The sequence below is a fragment of the Aedes aegypti genome, chromosome 1 (assembly GCF_002204515.2).
Source record: "Aedes aegypti strain LVP_AGWG chromosome 1, AaegL5.0 Primary Assembly, whole genome shotgun sequence".
Classification (NCBI taxonomy): Eukaryota; Metazoa; Arthropoda; class Insecta; order Diptera; family Culicidae; genus Aedes; species Aedes aegypti.
The window spans coordinates 99,404,237-99,413,333 of record NC_035107.1 but is presented as its reverse complement, the minus strand read 5'-3'; the positions used below and the strand labels follow the sequence as shown (position 1 = coordinate 99,413,333).

Sequence of the window (9,097 nt, the reverse complement as noted above, 5' to 3'; positions counted from 1 at the left end):
CGGTTCACGCACGAGGAGAGCCAACGCAACATTTGGTCGTATCAAAAGCTGGCGCGTGACACCGCCGGCAAGCAAACTTGTTGCATCCAGTGCGGCTTATCCATCGCACGACCAACGCCGGTGCGACACAGTTGAATTCATCGCCAGCACACAATTTGTTAAAAAACCGTAAGTTTAAAAATAGATCCTTTGAGCTCAAGGTAGGGCCCTCCCACACAAAATTGTAAACTAATTGTAAAATCACCCTATAGGCATGAATAGAGTATCGCTTCCTTTACTTAATTGATTGTAGCTTACACTTGTTTCGATTTAGAGTTTTTATTCGGAGATCCTTTTTTCATTTCAAAATTCGTAGGTGCTTCGGTTGGGGTTGTCGGATAAGACCGAGTGTTTGAGCCACTAGTAAAACTCGCCCTTGGACAGAGTCTCATAGCCGGACCTGTGAAAAGCGTCAGCAGTCTCCCTAACCCGGGAGTGGCGCTTAAACTGCTGTACGTTGTGTGCACAACATTAGCGTTACATTTGGCGCCCAACGTGGGGCCCTGAGATATTTGGGCAATTTGTTTCGTTTCCCGGAATAAGTTGAAAATTTGTAAATTTAGTAGAATTAGTTTGGAAACTATATTATTGGATTTGGTTTAGTTTTAGTTTGGATTTTTCTTTCGGTTTCTTGATTGAATTCGTTAGCTTAATATTCTAGGATTAGATTTTGTTTATTTGTGCTGTTCTATCTATAGATATAAGTTTTTCTTTTTCTTTTTTTTTTCTAAAGTGACTATTATTATTATATTTACATACCACTGAATTTGCTTTGCATTTTGATATTTACAGACCAACATGGACGACCGTATGGTCCAGAATTCGACCTCTAACTCCCAAAGAACTTTGGTGACACCTCCGAGGGGAGAATCCGAATTTTCACGGCAAGAAATCCTTGGAAATCGGATTGAAGCCGGCCAGTATCGCGAGCATCGTCTGGCCTGGGCTGATCAGATCATCCAAAATCACTCGATGGACAGTCGTTTGCCAGCTCCGAACAATTTGCAGGCCGAAATGGAACGCGCTTCAAGAGTAAATTTTTCCGCGGATGGATTTCAACTCCCATTCCGTGCCGTTCAAAATACCACGTCGCAAGAAACTCCTTATGGCAGTGCTTGGTTACCAGCACCACCGAACACTTCTCGATTTTCCGAACCGGTAGCGAGTGCTACTCGATACAGTACCGGGAACCCTTTGAATGGTGGAAACTTTCCTGGTTTGCAGACTGTAACCACCTCAACAGTAAATTTGCTTCCTGAGTTAGTATCCACTTCCTTAGAAGGCGATTTGAGACCGATTTTGAACTCGACGGTACAGCCAAATCTATCGGAAGCAGCGGCCTGGCCATCGGCGGCGATTAGCTCCGAAGTTATTGAGGACTCGTCACGAATGTTGAATCCTTTCCTTTCGGAATTTGACGCTTCCGCGCAACCAACTCCTCCTCACCGACATTCTCAGCCATGTCCTCAAGGGAATCAGTCTTCGTTTCAACCTGAAAATGAGACACAGTTTTCGAATAACTTTGTACATGTTTCTGAAATTCAAAACTATGTCGAGACTTACGTTCGTCAGCTGCTGGCGAATCCCTCCCAGGGGCGTCCAACTTTCCATGACGTTGATGTTGATCGGCTTGCTCAGCAAATGGAAGATATCGGCATTCAGAATGTGGAGGTTACACGGAGGTCCCATTCGTCTTCGGCTCCTCAAGGGCGACCTACACTCTCTCCGCCTTTACAGAGACAAGCGACCGGACTTTCTGGAAATGTTTCAGAAAATAGAGAAGAATCGAGGAATGAAAATACCCCTTTTGCTTTCCGACAGGTATTGCGTAATTCGTTTCAGAGTTTCCAGAATCCAGTGTACCCTGGAAGACCTACGGCTATTTACGAACAAGGGCAACGACATGCACCCACAGTTCGAGTTAATTACCCATCCAATCCCTCTCCTAATCCTTCGTTGCGAGGCAGTGGAACTTCAAATCATATTCCGCGGGGAAGATTGCCTCATCAAACCTGCAACATTTTGGAAAAATGGCCAAAGTTTGCGGGGGACACAAGTACAATTCCGGTTATCGATTTTCTGCGGCAGATCGAACTTTTGTGTCGGTCGTACCAGATTACCAAAGAGGAATTGAGAACACATGCTCATCTTCTTTTCAAGGAGGATGCTTATGTTTGGTACACCGCTTACGAGCCGAAATTCGATTGTTGGGATACCTTATTATTCTACCTTCGTATGCGGTACGATAACCCGAACCGTGATCGTTTCATTAAGGAGGAATTGCGTAATAGAAAGCAGCGTCCAAATGAACTTTTTAGTGCATTTCTTACGGATATTGAAACACTTTGCCAGAGGTTGATGAAAAAACTTCCAGATGACGAAAAATTCGACATTGTTGTAGAAAATATGAAAATGTCATACAAACGTCGGTTGGCATTGGAGAAAATTGATTCTCTGGAACATCTAGCACAACTTTGCTATAAATTTGACGCTCTGGAAGAAAACCTTTATAATCCTCGAAGTGCAAATAGACCTCCGATGGTAAATGAAATAGACTATGATGAAGCGGAAATTACCCGTCCTGAAACGGAGGCCGAAGAGTGGGAAATCGCCGCTCTTCAAGCTCGTCGAACACACACAGAGCGTTCGAAAGATCAGCCAATTCGCAAAACCGAGGGAGGTGACAGGTACAATCCTCTATGCTGGAATTGTAGAAAGGTAGGACATTTATGGAGAGAATGTGACCAGAAGAAGGCTATTTTCTGCCACATGTGTGGTCATCCCGACACCACAGCGTTTCGTTGTCCACAACAGCATGATATCCGACCTGCCTTTGACACGAAATCAAAAAACGAATAGATAAGGAGCTTGTCGGGAACCGAACTCCTTCGAACTCCAACGACATGGTTCCCTTAATACCATTTTCGCAATTTAATCAGACTTATCAGATTAATACTTGCTTCCGGCGATGTCCTCATCTCACGGTTTCCATACTAGATATAGAAATTGAAGGATTAGCAGACACTGGTGCAAGTGTGTCAATTATTAGTTCACCATCTTTGATTTATCGTCTCGGATTAAAAATCCACGACTGCCATTTGAACGTTTTGACTGCAGACCGAACGTCTTACACCTGCCTGGGTTATGTAAATGTTCCCTTTCGATACCAAGACGTAACGAGAGTAATTTCGACGTTAGTTGTACCGGAAATTTCGAAGCAATTGATTTTAGGGATTGATTTTTTAGGAGCATTTAATTTCCGGTTGGTTTGCGATCAAAATCAAAAACATTCAAATGAATTGTTTGTTGAAATACCCGAACAATCCTCTGATCTTAATTATCTACAAGATTATTTTGGAGACGAGGTGGACCAAATATGCTTTCAGCTGGTGCCGGCTAGTCAACCGAGTTCAAGAAGTGAACCTCCGGAGCTTGATGAAAGCCTCGAGATGCCCACGGTTGAAGTTCCAACCAAAGTTATTGAGCAATCCGATGAAATTGAAACGCAGCATAAATTAACGAAAGGTCAGCAAACTGAATTGTTCAACGCCATTAAATATCTGCCCATGACCAAAGATGGCAATCTAGGTCGAACACCCTTATTAAAACATTCCATAGAATTACTTCCTGGAGCAACCCCCAAAAAAGTTCCTTCGTATCGGTGGTCACCCGCCGTAGAACAAGTTATTGATGAAGAAATGGATCGTTTACTTCGTCTTGATGTTATCGAGGAATGCAACAGTTCAGCGGACTTCATCAACCCTCTGTTGCCTATCAAAAAACCTACGGGCAAATGGCGGATTTGTTTGGATTCCCGCCGATTAAATTCACTTACAAAAAAGGATGATTTCCCGATACCCAATATGTCGGTTATCTTGCAGAGAATAAAGCGAGCCCGCTATTTCTCCGTCATTGATTTAACCGAGTCCTACTACCAAGTTGAACTTGAGGATGACGCGAAAAATAAAACGGCCTTTCGAACCAATAAGGGTTTGTATAGGTTTAAAGTCATGCCCTTTGGGCTGACGAATGCACCCGCGACCATGGCTCGCCTTATGGTTAAAGTCTTAGGGCACGATTTAGAACCCTTTGTTCACGTCTATCTGGACGACATTATAATAACGTCTGAAACGTTAGAAGAACACCTTCGGTTGATCCAGGTGGTGGGAGAACGTTTGAGTAAGGCGGGTCTGACCATAAATATCTTGAAATCCAAATTTTGCCAGACTAGCATTAAATATCTGGGTTACGTGCTAACCGAAGAAGGTCTGTCTATGGACGTGGCAAAAATACAACCCATTTTGGATTATCCAGCACCTCGGAACGTTAAGGATGTTAGACGTTTACTTGGTCTCGCTGGATTCTACCAAAAATTCATCCAGAATTATTCAGATATCACGGTTCCGATTACAGACCTTTTGAAAAAAGGACGACATAAATTTATATGGATCACTGAAGCAGAAGATGCCCTTAAAAAACTTAAACAAGCTTTAATATCCGCTCCCATATTAGCCAATCCGGATTTTTCGCAGAGCTTCATAATCGAGACCGACAGTTCGGACCAGGCAATTGGCTCGGTTTTGGTTCAAATCCAGAACGGCGAGAAAAAATGTATTGCCTATTATTCCAAGAAGCTGTCGAGCACTCAGCGGAAGTATAGTGCGACCGAGCGGGAATGCCTCGCCGTACTGCTCAGTATAGAAAATTTCCGCCACTTCGTTGAAGGGCATCGGTTCATTGTTCAGACCGATGCAATGAGTCTGACCTTTCTGCAGTCGATGAGCATCGAATCGAAGAGCCCGCGCATTGCTCGTTGGGCCCTGAAGTTGTCCAAGTACGAAGTAGTTCTGCAGTACAAAAAAGGGTCTGAAAATGTCTCGGCAGACGCGTTGAGTCGCAGTGTGTATACGGTTGACTTGGGTCTAGCAGATCCTTATATTGAAGGGCTGAAATACCAAATTGAGAAAAACCCCGATCAATTCAAAGACTTCAAAGTGGTCGATGGTAAAATTTTTAAATTTATCACCAACTCTTCTCTTCCGGAAGATCCATCCTTTCGGTGGAAAGAAGTGCTTCCATTTTCGGAAAGAAAGTCGATAATTGAGAAAGCTCATAATATCGCCCACCTAGGTTTTCTCAAAACATTAACTAAAATCTGTGAGAGATTTTACTGGCCAAGAATGGCGAGTCAAATCAAACAGTTCTGTGCCAGCTGCCTTGTGTGCAAGGAATCCAAGGTACCGAATTTAAACGTACGGCCTCCTTGTGGAAAACCAAAGCTATGCAGTCGACCCTGGGAGGTCATTTCTATCGACTTTCTTGGACCTTACCCAAAAACAAAAAAGGGAAATGTATGGATCCTTGTAATTTGTGACTTCTTCTCGAAGTTCGTGCTTGTTCAGTGCATGAAAAAGGCCACAACGCCCGGCGTGTGCACAGTAATGGAAAACTTGGTTTTCAATCTGTTTGGGGCACCGTCCGTGTGCATTACGGATAATGCAAAGGTATTTCAGACCGAGATGTTCCGAAAACTTTTGGCCGATTATGGCGTAACGCAGTGGAACCTTGCAGTTTACCATCCGAGCCCAAATCCGGCGGAACGCGTAAATCGTGTTATCGTCACCGCTATCCGATGTGCACTAAACCGTCAAACAGATCACAGAAATTGGGACGAATCAGTGCACAAAATAGCGGCGGCGATTAGAACCAGTGTGCACGAGAGCACCGGTTTTACGCCGTATTTTGTCAATTTCGGCCGCAACATGATTAGCACTGGGACTGAATATGAACATCTGCGGGACTTTGAGTCAGAAAATGAATATGACCCTTCGCACAGACCTATAGAAGTTCGAAAATTGTACGACATTGTTCGGCAAAATCTACATTCTGCTTACCAACGGTATTCCAGACCTTATAACTTAAGAGCCAACTCGAAGCACACCTTTAGTCCAGGTGACCTCGTTTACAAACGAGACATGCACCTGTCGGACAAAGGTAAACACTTTGTGGGAAAATTCGGCACTAAATACAGTCGTGCGAAAATTCAGACAGCCTTAGGCACAAATACCTTAAATCTTAGAAGATGAAAAAGGTCATCGAATCCCTGGAACGTACCATGGGTCGTTCCTCAAAAAGGCTTGAAGGAAAGCCGAGGACGAATAGGCACGATTTGCTCATAAGAAAACATAAGCTATGACTGCTATACGTTTACCGGGTATTGCATACACTATTAGTAAACCAACAAAACACACAAATTGGTGGTGATACGGTTTAGTCACGTCCTAGAGTTTCAGCTCGGGCGTTGACCTCTATAGATTTGCATTTAGTAGTGCAGATCTAAAGCTATGAAAGTGCATCGGACAGATGCACGAACAACTGAGTCAAAAATGGCAAAATCAAAATACTCATTGAGGTGCACAAACAAGTCACACGTTAGAGATGTCCAATGGTTTCCTCACGTTGTTGGCAAATATCAAACTTTGAACAAACTAGAGTCAACCTTAGGTCTGCCAGTCAGACAAAGGTCGTTGATCCTACGAAGCAAAGCAAAACTTTTGCTATACAGCAGATTTCCTTTGTTCTCCAAAGAGAATCTCGCAACACTCCATAGCACGTTATGTAAAATAGTCACTTTGGAATTTTAACACTTGTCCGCGTATTACACTAATTTCACGTTATTCTTCATATTTACTGTAGTTTAGATTTGCGTCAGATAGTTTTTCACACCGTCCAGTACCATAAACAGTCGATATATCCTGTAAATTTTCAATAGTTGAACATACTCACCACAATAGCATTGTCACATCCATCTCCGTTGAATTCACTTTTCCATCTAACGGGTGAGGGCACTTCTTGTCCGCACTCAGGCAGAACTCACAGTATTAGAGTTACTATGTTGACTGTATGTTACGATCAGGGCGCGAATGAGAGAGGTATGAGAGTCGGTAGGATAGTTTAGTAAGGTTTAAAAATCCTTTTTCAATTTGTAAATTGGAGTTATCGGTTCGGTCAATAACGATTTCCTGAAATTTCAGGGGTAATTCGGACTAGGATAAGCAATTTTTCAGATATATCTGAGGTTATTTGATTTCGATTATTAGGTGAATGAAAGGCGAGAATGAATTTGATTAGCCGATGAGAAGGAAGTTATAGATGGAACAGTACAGCATAGTGATTCATTCAGTAATTAATTCCTTAGACATAGTCACACCGAAAGTCAGTTTAATTCTTCCCATTAGTAATTTCGGTTTGGTAAACTTTACTTAATCCAATTTATGTCTTGTTTTAAATGTGTTTAATCATAGATATGTTTGATAAAAATTTTGAAATTTATTTAAATTTCAAAATTTTTATTTGTTTAGCAAGTGCGAAATGTAACGACTTTTTAATGATCCGCCTGGAGATTCCATAGGAATCCCGCAGAAAATACGACTGACAGCATTTTTAGTACTATCTCTCAAGAAAGGGGGAGATTGCTACGCTCGCGTTACGGAATTTATGGCTCCACTCGAAATTCTCCGGTACCCCAAATTCAGGTAGCATAACGGATTGAGTATGAGTGCTTGCTAGGTGAGATGGCTCACCCCCAAACGATATGGATCGTAATAGGGATCGCGGCGCCTACTCTTGAGAGAAAAAGAGAATCCCCGGATCGTGGTTTCACGTGGCGGTTTATGATTGGCCACTTTTTGTCTGCATCAGGATCATCCGATGCATCGCACGATAATCCGTTGAGCCGCGAATTGATGGTTGAACCTAGATGAGGTAGTTTTTGGGTGGAAGCCCTCAATCAGTTTTGTGAAGTCGAGCGAGCTAGACTGAAGTGATTTGAAGTTTGCTAGTGCCTTGAAGTTATTGTGGCTTATTATAACTTAGGTGATCCGTAGTTAAACCTATTCAGTGGATTTAGTTTCCCATATTTAGGTGAGAAGATAATTTCTCTGGCCAGATAATATCTCATAAAATAAAATTGTGTAGTTTGCAGAACACAGGATATCAGCGTACATATACGAAAATTAGCCTCTTTAAATTGTGTGCTTAGTAAAAAAAAAGCTGTGGTAAGCAAAATAGCGATTGAACATGATTGGTGTAAATCCTAATATCGTTGTCGGGTAGCTTTCCCTTCAACGAAGGGTTTTTTCTTTAGTTCCCAAAAACCATCAAGTGCTACGCGTATAAGCCTCACCACCAAGCGCCTCGGGCCGCATGCGCCTCAGCCAGCAACGCTACGTGCTATTCCCATTGCCCACGTGTATACGCCTTCCGACGCCTTCGTCACGCTGACGATCCTCGCTCACCCGAGCTTTCGTCCTTCGGCGCCACGGTACGCTCAAGTGGAACGATTGGCGCGCAAGCCCCTAGTGGACGCCGTTTTCCAGCCTGCTGTGGTGCAACAGCGACTGCCGTCGCTCTTGACTGGAACAGATTCGTCGCATCACACGGTTCACGCACGAGGAGAGCCAACGCAACATTTGGTCGTATCAAAAGCTGGCGCGTGACACCGCCGGCAAGCAAACTTGTTGCATCCAGTGCGGCTTATCCATCGCACGACCAACGCCGGTGCGACACAGTTGAATTCATCGCCAGCACACAATTTGTTAAAAAACCGTAAGTTTAAAATTAGATCCTTTGAGCTCAAGGTAGGGCCCTCCCACACAAAATTGTAAACTAATTGTAAAATCACCCTATAGGCATGAATAGAGTATCGCTTCCTTTACTTAATTGATTGTAGCTTACACTTGTTTCGATTTAGAGTTTTTATTCGGAGATCCTTTTTTCATTTCAAAATTCGTAGGTGCTTCGGTTGGGGTTGTCGGATAAGACCGAGTGTTTGAGCCACTAGTAAAACTCGCCCTTGGACAGAGTCTCATAGCCGGACCTGTGAAAAGCGTCAGCAGTCTCCCTAACCCGGGAGTGGCGCTTAAACTGCTGTACGTTGTGTGCACAACATTAGCGTTACAACTTTAATTAATTCCATTGTTGAAGCCAGGAGCATTACAATTCCAAAACGTGCAGTAAAATTTGAATCCGTGATTATAGACGATGATCTTAAACTCTT

General features: G+C 43.1%; 1 long non-coding RNA gene across 1 annotated transcript; it reads right to left on the bottom strand.

The window, feature by feature from the left end:
* Nucleotides 1-756: 756 nt before the first annotated feature.
* Nucleotides 757-6,927, bottom strand: LOC5574490. The gene is made up of 3 exons (XR_002500248.1): nt 6,826-6,927; nt 1,603-1,795; nt 757-1,531 (listed from the first exon to the last, which is right to left on the bottom strand). It is a non-coding gene; the product is annotated as an uncharacterized LOC5574490 (long non-coding RNA).
* Nucleotides 6,928-9,097: the final 2,170 nt, after the last annotated feature.